The sequence below is a fragment of the Delphinapterus leucas genome, chromosome 13, assembly GCF_059928025.1.
Source record: "Delphinapterus leucas isolate spDelLeu-1000000601 "Yukka" chromosome 13, BTC_Dleu_Yukka2, whole genome shotgun sequence".
In the NCBI taxonomy this organism is placed as follows: Eukaryota; Metazoa; Chordata; class Mammalia; order Artiodactyla; family Monodontidae; genus Delphinapterus; species Delphinapterus leucas.
Window position 1 is genome coordinate 12,254,282 of NC_143141.1, and position 14,076 is coordinate 12,268,357.

A 14,076-nucleotide genomic window follows, 5' to 3' on the forward strand; every position below is an offset into this window, starting at 1 on the left:
AACAACAACATGCACGGAAGAAAACTAACACAAAAATCCAAGCTGGATTAAATATCCCAGTTTAGGTATATGGAAAAAAAAAAAAACAACTTGAATTGCAATTCAAAAACTAAGTCCAAAACTGAACCAAAAAAATGGAAGTAGCCATAAAAAAGAATGAAATTGAGTTATTTGTAGTGAGGTGGATGGACCTAGGGTCTGTGGAAGTCAGAAAGAGAAAAACAAATCCACCAAAAACAACATGCAAAGAAGAAAACTAACACAAAAATCCAAGCTGAATTAAATATCCCAGTTTAGGTATATGGAAAAAAAAAACAAACAACTTGAATTGCAATTCAAAAACTAAGTCCAAAACTGAACCAAAAAAATGGAAGTGGCCATAAAAAAAGAACGAAATTGAGTTATTTGTAGTGAGGTGGATGGACCTAGGGTCTGTGGAAGTCAGAAAGAGAAAAACAAATACCATACGCTAACACATATATATGCAATCTAAAAAAAAAAAAAAAGGTTCTGAAGAACCTAGCATCAGGACAGGAATAAAGACGCAGACATACATAGAGAATGGACTTGAGGACACGGGGAGGGGGGAGGGTAAGCTGGGATGAAGTGAGAGACTGGCATGGACATATATACACTACCAAATATAAAATAGCTAGCTAGTGGGAAGCAGCCACATAGCACAGGAAGATCAGCTCGGTGCTTTGCGACCGCCTGGAGGGGTGGGATAGGGAGGGTGGGAGGGAGGGAGACGCAAGAGGGAGGAGATATGGGGATATATGTACATGTATAGCTGATTCACTTTGTTATAAAACAGAAACTAACACACCATTGTAAAGCAATTATACTCCAATAAAGATTAAAAAAAAAGTAATGAAACAAGAGTTGACTGACCCCAGAAATGACAGAAGAAACAGTAATCACATCAAAAATGAAGACTATAATACAGACCAGATTTGAATGGAAACTTAATAAGGGTAAATGGACAAAAGTGGAAGAAGAAGAAGAATACAAATTAGATGAAGAAAGTAAAACGAAGAGCAAAAAAAAAGAAAAACCATCACAGAGATAACATAATATACATAGTAACTATAAATCAAACATTCTGTCATTTCAATAAATGTGAACGGATTAATTCACTTAGCAAAAGAAAAACATGGATTTCTGGCTTGGCTCACAGAGCAAAACCCAACTATATGCACTATTAAAGAAACAAACCTAAACTGACTCAGAAAAGCTAAAAATAAAATGATGGGCCAATGAATATTAAAAGCAAACGCAAACAAATCTCTGGCTGCAATGTAGAATCTGAAACCACAACAAGAAATTTTCTGTACTGTTACATTAAAATCTATTAATCTACACTGTAGGTTGGATGTATATTTTACACAGGCATACTTTATAATATCATGCATTATTTATTTGGAAAATATTACCTTACTAATTTATGCAGATCTTTCGAATGCTTCATTCTATAGCATTTTAAGAATCACATTCTTTAATATCATCACCAACCAATCTTACCAAAAAGTCTTTAAGTACAGGAAAGCTTTCAAGCTCACAGAGGCAGATCAAATGTTCCAAAACTGTAATTTTTGCTCAAAAGCCAGAACTTTATCATCAATAACATACACTTTCAGTTGTTTTTCTTGAAGTGACAGGGTCACTCCATTCATCTGTGAAAATCTACTTGCCAAACATCCACATCTGAAAAAACCAAACAGTTTGCCCCTGAGTTTTTTTTTTTTTCTTTTTCTTTTTTTGGTTGTGTTGGGTCTTCGTTGCTGCACACTGGCTTTCTCTAGTTCTGTTGAGAGGGGTGCCACTCTTCGCTGTGGTGCGCGGGCTTCTCATTCCAGTGGCTTCTCTTGTTGCAGAGAACAGGCTCCAGGTGTGTGGGCTCAGTAGTTGTAGCTCGTGGGCTCTAGAGAGCAGGCTCAGTAGTTGTGGCACACGGGCTTAGTTGCTCCATGGCATGTGGGATCTTCCCAGACCAGGGATCAAACCTGTGTCCCCTGCCCTGGTAGGCAGATTCCTAACCACTGTACCACCAGGGAAATCCCTGCCTCTGAGTTATTCTTTCAAGTAAAAGAGTATTCATGAAAAGGTGTTCAACATCACTAATTAGGGAAATGCAAATCAAAACTACAACGAGATAACCACCTTTTATACCCATTAGGTAGGCTACTGTCAAAACAACTGAAAATAACAAGTGTTGATGAGAATGGGAGAAATTGGAACCCTGTGTACTGTTGGTGGAAATGTAAAAATGGTACAGCCTCTTGGAAAACAGTATGGCGGTTCCTCAAAAAATTCAAGATAGAATTATCACATGATCCAGCAATTCTGCTTCTGGGTATATACTCAGAATTGAAAGCAAGGTTTCAAAAAGATATCTGCACATCCATGGTCACAGTAGCGTTATTCACAATAGTTAAAACATGGAAGCAAACCAAGTAACCACTGACAGATGAGTGGTTAAGCAAAATGTGGTAGATATATACAATGGAAATTTTTTTTTTTTTAATTTTTTGGCTGCGCCGTGCAGCATGTGGGATCTCGGTTCCCCGACCAGGAATCGAATCCACACCCCCTGCATTGGGAGTGCAGAGTCTTAACCACTGGACCGCCAGGGAAGTCCCAATACAATGGAATATTATTCAGCCTTAAAAAGGACTGAAATTCCGAAATATCCTACAATATGGATGAACCTTGAAGATACAGGTTAAGTGAAATAAGTCAGTCTCGAAAAGATAAATACTGTATGATTCCACTTACAAGAGGTACCTTGAGTAGTCAAAAATCATAAAGACAGAAAGTAGAATGGTGATTGCCAAGGGCCTGGGGAAGGGTGAAATGGGGAGTTCTTCTTTAAGGAGTATGAAGTTACAGTTTTGCAAGATGCATGGCGGCGATGGTTGCACAACGATATGCCTGTACTCAAATACCAGTGAATCATACACTTAAAAATGGTTACGATGGTAAATATGTTATGTGTATTTTACCACAATTTAAAAAAAAAAAAGCATCCATCCATTCCTATCTTCTCAAGTATTTATTTTCAAATAAGGAACAAGCATTGAATTTTGGAGGAAGTCTTTTCAGCATCTACAGAAATAATCATGAAATGAAGGACTTCCATTTTGCTGTTTTTCCATGATAATCCTTGTAAAACTACATGACTTTTAAAACTATCTAAATACACTACCTTGATGAAAAATATTTAATGAAACAAACTTCTAGGATATAAATCAAATAGTACATTGAGAGAAATTTATAGGTTTAGATGTATGTATTAGAAAAGGAAACAATCAATTTTGAGGCAAAATAAGCTCAAAGAATGTAAAATGAATGCTATAATAAAGAAGAGAAATTAATGAAATGAAAGATTAATATAAAACAGAATTAACAAAAGCAAAGTTGGTTCTTTATAAAGGATAATAGAACTGTTAAACCTCCAGAAAAGTTGATCAAAAAGAATAAAAGGGGCTTCCCTGGTGGTGCAGTAGTTAAAAATCTGCCTGCCAATGCAGGGGAACAGGTTTGAGCCCTGGTTCGGGAAGATCCCACATGCTGCGGAGCAACCAAGCCTGTGCGCCACAACTGCTGAACCTGCGCTCTAGAGCCTGCGAGCCACAGCTATTGAGCCCGCGTGCCACAACTACTTAAGCCCTCGTGCCTAGAGCTCATGCTCCACAACAAGAGAAGCCACTGCAATAAGAAGCCCACGCAGTGCAACGAAGAGTGGCCCCCCGCTCGCCACAACTAGAGAAAGCCCACGCACAGCAACAAAGAAACAAAGGCAGCCAAAAGTAAATAAATAAATTTATAAAAAAAAGAATAAAAGGCACAAATAATCAATATAAGGAATAAAAAGGCAGCTATAATTTCAGATGCTACAGATATTAAGAAGAGAATATCATGATTATGCCAAAACATTCAAAAAGTTTTAAATTAGAAAATTTTGTTTATCTCAGGAATGCAAGGGTAGCTTTACATTTCTAAACCCATAGATATAATTCGTCACATTAGCAGAATAGAAAAACTCGTGCTCATCTCAAAAGAATTCCCAAAAATCCAACATTTACATCTACTCACGATTATAAAACAAAGAAACAAAAACCTCTGAAACTTTTATCAAACTACTATTTGAAGGGAATTTCCTTAATCTGATAAAGAGTATCTACCAGAAAATCACAGCAAAGATTGCAGTCAATTGAGGAAGTATTAACAGCGGTTCCTTTAACATCTAGGACAAAAGTGTACTATCACTACTTTTATTTAAAATTGTAGGGGAATTCCCTGGTGGGCCCAGCGGTTAAGACTCAACACTTGCACTGCAGGGGGCAGTGGTCCAATCCCTGGTCAGGGAACCAAGATCCTACATGCAGTGCGGTGCAGCCAAGAAAAAACTGTACTGCCACAAAGGCTTGAGCATAAGTGTGCACTGAAGCTTTACTGATAACAGTCAAATGTCCATCAACAGATGCGTGGATAAACAAACTGAAGTATATCCGTCCAAAAGAATACAATTCAGCAATAAAAAGAAATGCACTCTGCTGCACAAAAGACACAAACACAAAAGAGTATATTACAGGACTCCACTCATATGAAATTCTAGAACTGGCAAAATGAATCTTTCCTTACTGAAAGAGTACCAGTGGTTGCCTGGGACCTGATGGAGGGGAAGAATGGATTGTAAAGTGTCACATGGGGACATTTTGGGGTGCTAACTGTGGTAGTGGTTACATGGGTATGTATATGTGTTAAAATTCACTAAACTACATACCTAAAATGGGTGCAATTTATTGCATGTAATGTATACTTTAACACAGTTGTTTTTTTTAAGATGTATGTATATATTTATTCATTATTTTTGGCTGCGTTGGGTCTTCGCTGCTGCGCACGGGCTTTCTCTAGTTGCGGTGAGCGGGGGCTACTCTTCGTTGTGGTGAACGGGCTTCTCATTGCAGTGGCTTCTCTTGTTGTAGAGCATAGGCTATAGGCACACAGGCTTCAGCAGTTGCGGCACATGGGCTGAGGAGTTGTGGCTCACAGGCTCTAGAGAACAGGCTCAGTAGTTGTGGCTCACGAGCTTAGTTGCTCCGCGGCATGTGGGATCTTCCTGGACCAGGGCTCGAACCCATGTCCCCTGCATCGGCAGGCGGACTCTCAACCACTGCATCACCAGGGAAGCCCCAAAATCATTTTTTTAATACAATCTTTGTTATATGTTAAATATTTATTTATTTAGGCTGCATTGGATCTTAGTTGCAGTACGTTAGTTGCAGTACATCTTAGTTGCAGTACACTGAGGCATGCGGGCTTCTTAGTTGCAGCATGCATGCAGGATCTAGTTCCCCAACCAGGGATCGAACTCAGGCCCCCTCCATTGGGAGCATGGAGTCTTGCCCACTGGACCACCAGGGACGTCCCCCAGAAATCAAAATCTTTGACATAGAAATCTTTTTTTGATATAAAAATCTTTTTGATACAGAAATCAAAAGGATTATAAAATAATACTATGAACAAATTTATACCAATAAAGTAGACAACTTTTAGATGAAATGGAAAAATTAATAAGAAGTACAAATTACCAAAACTTACTCAAGAAAAAAGTAATCTGAATAAACCTATAAAAAGGAAAGACACTGAATCTGTTTGTAAAATCTTCTGTTAAAGAAAAGCTCAGGCTCAGCTGTCTTCACTGGTGAATTCTACCAAACAATTAAAGAAAAAATAATACTAATCCTTCAAAAACTCTTCCAGAAAATAAAGGAAGAAAGGACACTACTCAACTCACCCTAGGAGACCAGTATTACCAATACCAAAGCTAGAAAAAGAGATCACAAAGAAAAAAAAGCTACACATGAATACACATTATGAACAAAGATAGAAATCCTTAATAAAATATTAGCAAAGCAAATCCCAAAATATATAAAGTAGATTATACACCATGCCCAGGTAGATTTATCTCAAGAGCACAAGACTGGTTACATGTTCAAATATGCCATATTAATGTAGGATGTCGTATAATAGGATAAAGGGGAAAAATGGTATGAGCATCTCAACAGTGGAAAAAGCATTTGACAAAATCCAACACCCATCCATGATAAAAGCTCTCAATAAACTAGGAATAGAAGAGAGCTTCCTCAAATTAATAGAGTATGCTTCAAAAACCTACAGCAAAAATTACACACAATGATGAAGGACTGAACGCTTTTCCCTAATATCAGGAAAAAGACAATGATGCCCACTCTCTCACTTCTATTCAGTGCTGTAAAGGAGTTTCTAGCCAGTGAAATCAGGCAAGAAAAAGAAATAAAAAGCACACAGATTAGAAAGGAGGAAGTAAAACTGTCTTTACTCTCAGATAACATGATCCTACACGTAGAAATTCCTAAGGGACGCCACACACACACACACACACACACACACACACACATACACACACAAACCTACTAGAGCTAATAAGTGAGTTCAGCAAAGTCTCAGGAAACAAGATCAATAAACAAAACTTAATTCTCTAAATACAGCAAATGAATGACCGAAAAATGAAGTTTAAAAACCAATTCCATTCAACAACAGCATCAACCAGAATAAAATCTGTAGGAATAAATTAAACAGAAAAAGTGTAAACAGTACACTTGTACAATGAAAGCTACAAAACACTGAGAGAATTAAAAATCTAAATGAATGAAGATGTTCACAGATCAGAAGACTCAATATTATTAACACGGCAATCCTCCACAGATTGAATGCAAACTGTCAAAATCCCAGCATAGGTTTTGGTTTTCTGTTTTAACATCTTTATTGGAGTATAATTGCTTTACAATGGTGTGTTAGTTTCTGCTTTACAACAAAGTGAATCAGTTATACATATACTGATTTTGTTTTAACATCTTTTTGTTTAACATCTTTTTGTTTTAACATCTTTATTGGAGTATAATTGCTTTACAATGGTGTGTTAGTTTCTGCTTTACAACAAAGTGAATCAGTTATACATATACATATGTTCCCATATCTCTTCCCTCTTGCGTCTCCCTCACTCCCCCCCTCCCTATCCCACCTCTCTAGGTGGTCACAAACCACCTACCTAATCTCCCTGTGCCATGCGGCTGCTTCCCACTAGCTATCCACCCTACGTTTGATAGTGTATATATGTCCATCCCACTCTCTCACTTTGTCACAGCTTACCCTTCCCCCTCCCCATATACTCACGTCCATGCTCTAGTAGGTCTGTGTCTTAATTCCCGTCTTACCCCTAGGTTCTTCATGACCTTTTTTTTTTTCTTAGATTCCATATATATGTGTTAGCATACGGTATTCGTTTTTCTCTTTCTGACTTACTAGGTCCATCCACCTCAGTACAAATAACTCAATTTCATTTCTTTTTATGGCTGAGTAATATTCCATTGTATATATGTGCCACATCTTCTTTATCCATTCATCTGTTGATGGACACTTAGGTTGCTTCCATGTCCTGGCTATTGTAAACAGAGCTGCAATGAACACTGTGGTACGTGACTCTTGTTGAATTACGGTTTTCTCAGGGTATATGCCCAGTACTGGGATTGCTGGGTCGTATGGTAGTTCTATTTTTAGTTTTTTAAGGAACCTCCATACTGTTCTCCATAGTGGCTGTATCAATTTACATTCCCACCAACAGTGCAAGAGTGTTCCCTTTTCTCCACACCCTCTCCAGCATTTACTGTTTCTAGATTTTTTGATGATGGCCATTCTAACCGGTGTGAGATGATATCTCATTGTAGTTTTGATTTGCATTTCTCTAATGATTAATGATGTTGAGCATTCTTTCATGTGTTCGTTGGCAATCTGTATATCTTCTTTGGAGAAATATCTATTTAGGTGTTCTGCCCATTTTTGGATGGGGTTGTTTTTTTGTTATTGAGCTGCATGAGCTGCTTGTAAATTCTGGAGATTAATCCTTTGTCAGTTGCTTCGTTTGCAAATATTTTCTCCCATTCTGAGGGTTGTCTTTTGGTCTTGTTTATGGTTTCCTTTGCTGTGCAAAAGCTTTGAAGTTTCATTAGGTCCCATTTGTTTATTTTTGTTTTTATTTCCATTACTCTAGGAGGTGGGTCAAAAAGGATCTTGCTGTGATTTATGTCATAGAGTGTTCTGCCTATGTTTTCCTCTAAGAGTCTGATGGTTTCTGGCCTTACATTTAGGTCTTTAATCCATTTTGAGTTTACTTTTGTGTATGGTGTTAGGGAGTGTTCTAATTTCATACTTTTACATGTACCTGTCCAGTTTTCCCAGCACCACTTACTGAAAAGGCAGTCTTTTCTCCACTGTATATTCTTGCCTCCTTTATCAAAGATAAGGTGACCATACGTGCGTGGGTTTACCTCTGGGCTTTCTATCCTGTTCCATTGATCTATATTTCTGTTTTTGTGCCAGTACCATAGTGTCTTGATTACTATAGCTTTGTAGTATAGTCTGAAGTCAAGGAGTCTGATTCCTCCAGCTCCGTTTTTTTCTCTCAAGATTGCTTTGGCTATTCGGGGTCTTTTGTGTTTCCATACAAATTGTGAAATTTTTTGTTCTAGTTCTGTGAAAAATGCCATTGGTAGTTTGATAGGGGTTGCACTGAATCTGTAGATTGCTTTGGGTAGTAGAGTCATTTTCACAATGATTCTTCCAATCCAAGAACATGGTGTATCTCTCCATCTATTTGTATCATCTTTAATTCCTTTCATCAGTGTCTTATAATTTTCTGCATACAGGTCTTTCGTCTCCTTAGGTAGGTTTATTCCTAGATATTTTATTCTTTTTGTTGCAATGGTAAATGGGAGTGTGTTCTTGATTTCACTTTCAGATTTTTCATCATTAGTGTATAAGAATGCCAGAGATGTCTGTGCATTAATTTTGTATCCTGCTACTTTACCAAATTCATTGATTAGCTCTAGTAGTTTTCTGGTAGCATCTTTAGGATTCTCTATGTATAGTATCATGTCATCTGCAAACAGTAACAGCTTTACTTCTTCTTTTCCAATTTGGATTCCTTTTATTTCTTTTTCTTCTCTGATTGCTGTGGCTAAAACTTCCAAAACTATGTTGAATAAGAGTGGTGAGAGTGGGCAACCTTGTCTTGTTCCTGATCTTAGTGGAAATGGTTTCAGTTTTTCACCATTAAGGACAATGTTGGCTATGGGTTTGTCATATATGGCCTTTATTATGTTGAGGCCTCTATGCCTACTTTCTGCAGGGTTTTTATCATAAATGGGTGTTGAATTTTGTTGAAAGCTTTCTCTCCATCTATTGAGATGATCATATGGTTTTTCTCCTTCAATTTGTTAATATGGTGTATCACGTTGATTGATTTGCGTATATTGAAGAATCCTTGCATTCCTGGGATAAACCCCACTTGATCATGCTGTATGATCCTTTTAACGTCCAGCATACGTTTTTTGCAGAAATTTACAAGCTGATCCTAAAATTTACATGGAAAAGCAAAATACAGGATAGCCACAACAATCTTGGAGAAGAAGAACAAAACTAGACAGCCTGCAATTCCTTATTTCAAAACTTGGTACAGTCACTCCTCCATATCTGCAACTTCCGCACCCACAGATTCAATCAACTGTGGATCAAAAATATTTGGGAAAAAGAATCCCAGAAAGTTCCAAAAAGCATAACTTGAACTTGCCGTGCGTCAGCAACTATCCGCGCAGCATTTACACTGTATTTTAGGTATTTTGAGTCACCTAGAGATGGTTTAAAGCATACAAGAGAATGTCCTTAGGTTATCTGCAAATATGCCATTTTATATAAGGGACTTGAGCATCCATGGATTTTAGTATTTGTGGGATCCTACAACCAATTCCCCTTGGATACCAAAGAACAACTATATAAAGTTACAGTGATCAAGACAGTGACAGTATATAAGGATAAACATTATAGATCAAGAGAACACAACTGAGAGCCCAGAAATAAATCCTTACATTTAGTTCAACTGATTTTTGACAAAGGTGCCAAGGCAACTCAGTGGGGAAAGGGTAGTTTTTTTAAATGCTTGCTGGAACAATTGGGTATCTATATGCAAAACAAAAATTTGGATCCTAACTCACACCATTCCCAAAAATTAACTCAAAATGAATCACAGACATAAATATAAGAGCTAAAGCTATTAAAACGAATTTAGAACATAAAAGTGAATCTTGTGACCTTGGATTAGACAAAGAATTTTTAGATGAAACACCAAAAGCATGATCCATGATGGAAAAAAACTGATAGTGTACTACAACAAAATGAAAACGTTCATGCTTCAATAGACACTCTTTTTAAAAGGCAAGCACAAATTGCGACAAAAAGACAAAGCCACAGATTGAGACAAAATATTTACAAATTATATATCTGATAAAGGATTTGTATCCAACATATATAAAGAACTCTTACAACTCAATAATAAGCTTACAACCCAATTAAAAAATGGGCAAAGATCTGAATCCACCAACAGCACATGAAAATATGCTCAACACCATTAGCCATTAGAGAAATGCAAATTACAACTACAATGAGATTCCAGCTCACCCCTAACAGAAAAGCTATAATCAAAACAGCTGACAATAACAAGCATTGGTGAGGATGTGAAGAAACTAAAATCTTCCCACAATGCTGTCTGGAATGTAAAATAATGCAGCCACTTTGTAAAACAATGTGGCAGTTCTTAAAAAGTTAAACATGTATTTACTGTCGGACCCAGAAATTCCACTAAAGTAGTAACCTACTCAAGATAAATAAAAATGTATGTCTGCAAAGCTAATAATAAGCTCATCCTGATTCTTCCGCCTACCAATACTTCCTTGATGCAACCTAAGGTTTTCTGTGATCTCAAGTAGTCACCTCTTGATCCCATGACCTAGAAATAAGTCATCCCTGCTTGAGGAAAAAGTGCTTCAAATTAACACAGGTCCAAACCTACCCTGAACTGACAGCCACCCACCAGCACCAAAAAGTTTCACAAAACCCACCTGTTCCTAATTGTACCACCAAAAGGGAAAAAAGTCCTTAGATGAGAAGTTCCTCAAGAGAATATTCATTTATGCATTTGGTAGCTTCGTAACATTGCTTTTGTGTGCTATCTCCAAGGCATATTTTGACAATATATTTAGGTTTCTCATTTTCCAAAAAACAAAAAAAAGTACGTCCACAACACAAAGATTCATACACAAATGCTCACAGCAGAATTATTCATAATAACTAAAAATTGGAAATAACACAAATATCAATTGTTGAAAGGATTAAAAAAAGTGGTATACCCATACAATGGAATAATGGAGCAATTACTTTTTTTAAAAATCACTGATATATGCTAAAGCATTGATGAATCTCAAAACCATTACACTATATGAAAAGAGCCAGAAGCAAAAGACCACATGCTGGGGCTTCCCTGGTGGCGCAGTGGTTGAGAATCCACCTGCCAAGGCAGGGGACACGGGTTCGAGCCCTGGTCTGGGAAGATCCCACTTGCCGTAGAGCAACTAAGCCCGTGTGCCACAACTACTGAAGCCCACACACCTAGAGACCATGCTCCGCAACAAGAGAAGCCACTGCAACGAGAAGCTCGCACACTGCAACTATAGAGAGCCTACGCGCAGCAAAGAAGACCCAACTCAGCCAAAAATAAAAAAACAAAACAAAAACAAAAAAAGACCACATGTTGAAATTTATATGAAATACCCGGAAAAGGCAAATCTAGAAAATTCATTAGTGGGATTGGAAAGTGACTGCAAATGGGTAAAAGGAATCTTTTGGGGGTGTCAAAAACCTTCTAAAACTAGATTTTGTGATGCTATGCAACTCTGTAAATTTACCAAATAATATTGAATTATACACTTACAACAAGTGATATATAAATCATACCTCAACAAAGCTGTTTTTAAAAAAACTAACAAAGTAAAAGGGTCCAAAATAGTCAAGGTGCTCCTGAAGAACAACATTAGAAAAATTATCAAACTATATCAAAATCCAACAAAGCTAAAGTAATTAAGGCAGTAGAGTACTAGAGCAAAAGACAAAAGGAACAGAACAGAGACCCCAGAAATAGACCTCTGTTTGAAGGAAACTCGATATATACCAGAGGGGGCATTACAAATCAGTGGGGAAAGGGCAGTCTTTTCATTTGAATGGTCCTGGGAGATTGGTTATCCGTATGGGGTAAAAAAAGAAAATCAAGTCCCTATAGCACACTGTATAAAAAAAAAAAAAAAATCAATTAGTCTTAATTCTTCCCTTTTCCCTATACCCACAGCTACCCTCTTTTTCGTGTAATTAAAAAAAATTTTTATTGAGGTATAAGTGACATATAACATTATACTGGCTTTAGGTGTACAACATAATAACTCAGTATTTGTATAGATTGAGAAATGATTGCTACAGTAAGTCTAGTTACCACCTAACACCATACATACTTAACTTTTAGGATTTACTCTCTCAGCAACTTTCAAGTATGCTCTACAACATTACTGACTATAGTCACCATGCCGTACACTACAGCCCCATGACCGATTTATTTTATTGCTGGAAGTTTGTACCTCTTGACCCCTTTCTTCACCTGTTTCACCCACTGCCCAATCCCCATCCCTTCTGGTAACCACCACTCTGTTCTCTGAATCTATGATTTTGGTTTGGTTTTATTTGTCCATTTGTTTTGTTTTTTAGACATAAGTGAAATCATAACGGTATATTTCTTTCTCTGACTTATTCTGCTTAGCATAATTCCCTCAAGGTCCCTTCAGAAAAATTTTCATGTAATTTAGCAACTCCTCCCACATGGAAAGTACAGAAAGTAGAGTATACTTTCCTACTCCCTAACTTTGGGCTTGCTTTGTGACTTACTTTGGTCAATGGGTTGTAAGTAAACATGATGTGATACAAACAGGGCCTTGCCCTCTTGTCCTTCTGCCAATGCCATGAGAAAAACATGCCCCAGCTAGCCCCCTGGTCCCAGGAGGAGAGTGAAACAAATGTGGGGCAGAACCATCCCAGTGGTTCTGCTTTATGAAGCACAACCAACCCAGCCAGAGCCAGCCTGTATCAGCCTATTCCCAGCCTATCTGCAGATGCATGGAAAAAGAAATGTTTACTTTTATATGCTACTGAGAGTCTTGTGGTTGGTTTTAAACACCATTATTGTGACAACTGTTAACTGATAGACTTTCCAAAGGATTAAAATATAAATGTAAAAAGCAAAACTATAAAAACCTAATAAAAATTAAAGTACTTTACAGCCTCATGATAGGGAAGGATTTCTTAAGTAAGGCGCAAAACACAAAACCTACCATAAAGAAAAAGATCGCCAAAACAAGTAATTCTGCTCACTGAAACGCCTTTAAAAAAGTGAAAAGACAGCCCACAAAATGGGAGAAGACTTGTCACACATACGTCACAAACAATTTGTATATAAAAATCAATTTATAAAGGACAATCAGCCCAACAGAAGCATAGGCAAAAGACATTAATGGCATTTCCCTGGAGATGAAGCTCAAAAGCCAGTAAGCTTAAGAAAAAATGCTGAACTTTATGAAAATACAGCTATGCGGCACCATTTTTACACCCACTAAATTGGTCAAAAAATTTAAAGTCGTGACAATATAAAGCATTAGTGAGTGGGGAGCAACAGAAATTCTTTTACACAGTTGATGGCAATAAAAACTGTTATAAGTACTTCAGAAAAGATTGGTATTATCTTAAGTTTTAAGATGATACAACAATTCTATTCCTTGGTACACTCAGGACAACTCACACACATTTTCATCAGAAGACATGTGAAACAGTTATTTATAATAACAGTTTATATTTTAAAAATTGAAAATAACCTCAATGTCCGTCAATAGAATGACTAAATAATTTGTAACATATTCATAGAATAAATGCTATACAAGAGTAAAAATGAATGACAGCTGCATGCATATACATGAATGAATCTTACAAGCATAATGCTGAGCGAAAACAGCAAGTCACCAATAAGTATAGAATGTGATACTGTTTAATATCCAAACCCAAGCAAAACTAAATATGATATTTGGTGAATCATACACATTTGGTAAATTT

At 37.1% G+C, this 14,076-nt stretch overlaps 1 protein-coding gene across 3 annotated transcripts in view; it reads right to left on the reverse strand.

The window, feature by feature from the left end:
- Window positions 1-14,076, reverse strand: part of ZC3H8 (zinc finger CCCH-type containing 8) — a 51,353-nt gene that overhangs the window by 17,402 nt on the left and 19,875 nt on the right. Inside the window, exon 9 of one of the 3 annotated variants that reach the window (XM_089922804.1) lies at window positions 307-9,728. The exons of the other annotated variants lie outside the window; for them this stretch is intronic. The gene's annotated coding sequence lies outside the window, so the exon portion shown is untranslated. Of the gene's footprint in view, window positions 1-306; window positions 9,729-14,076 lie in introns of those variants that run through there. 3 annotated transcript variants of the gene reach the window in all.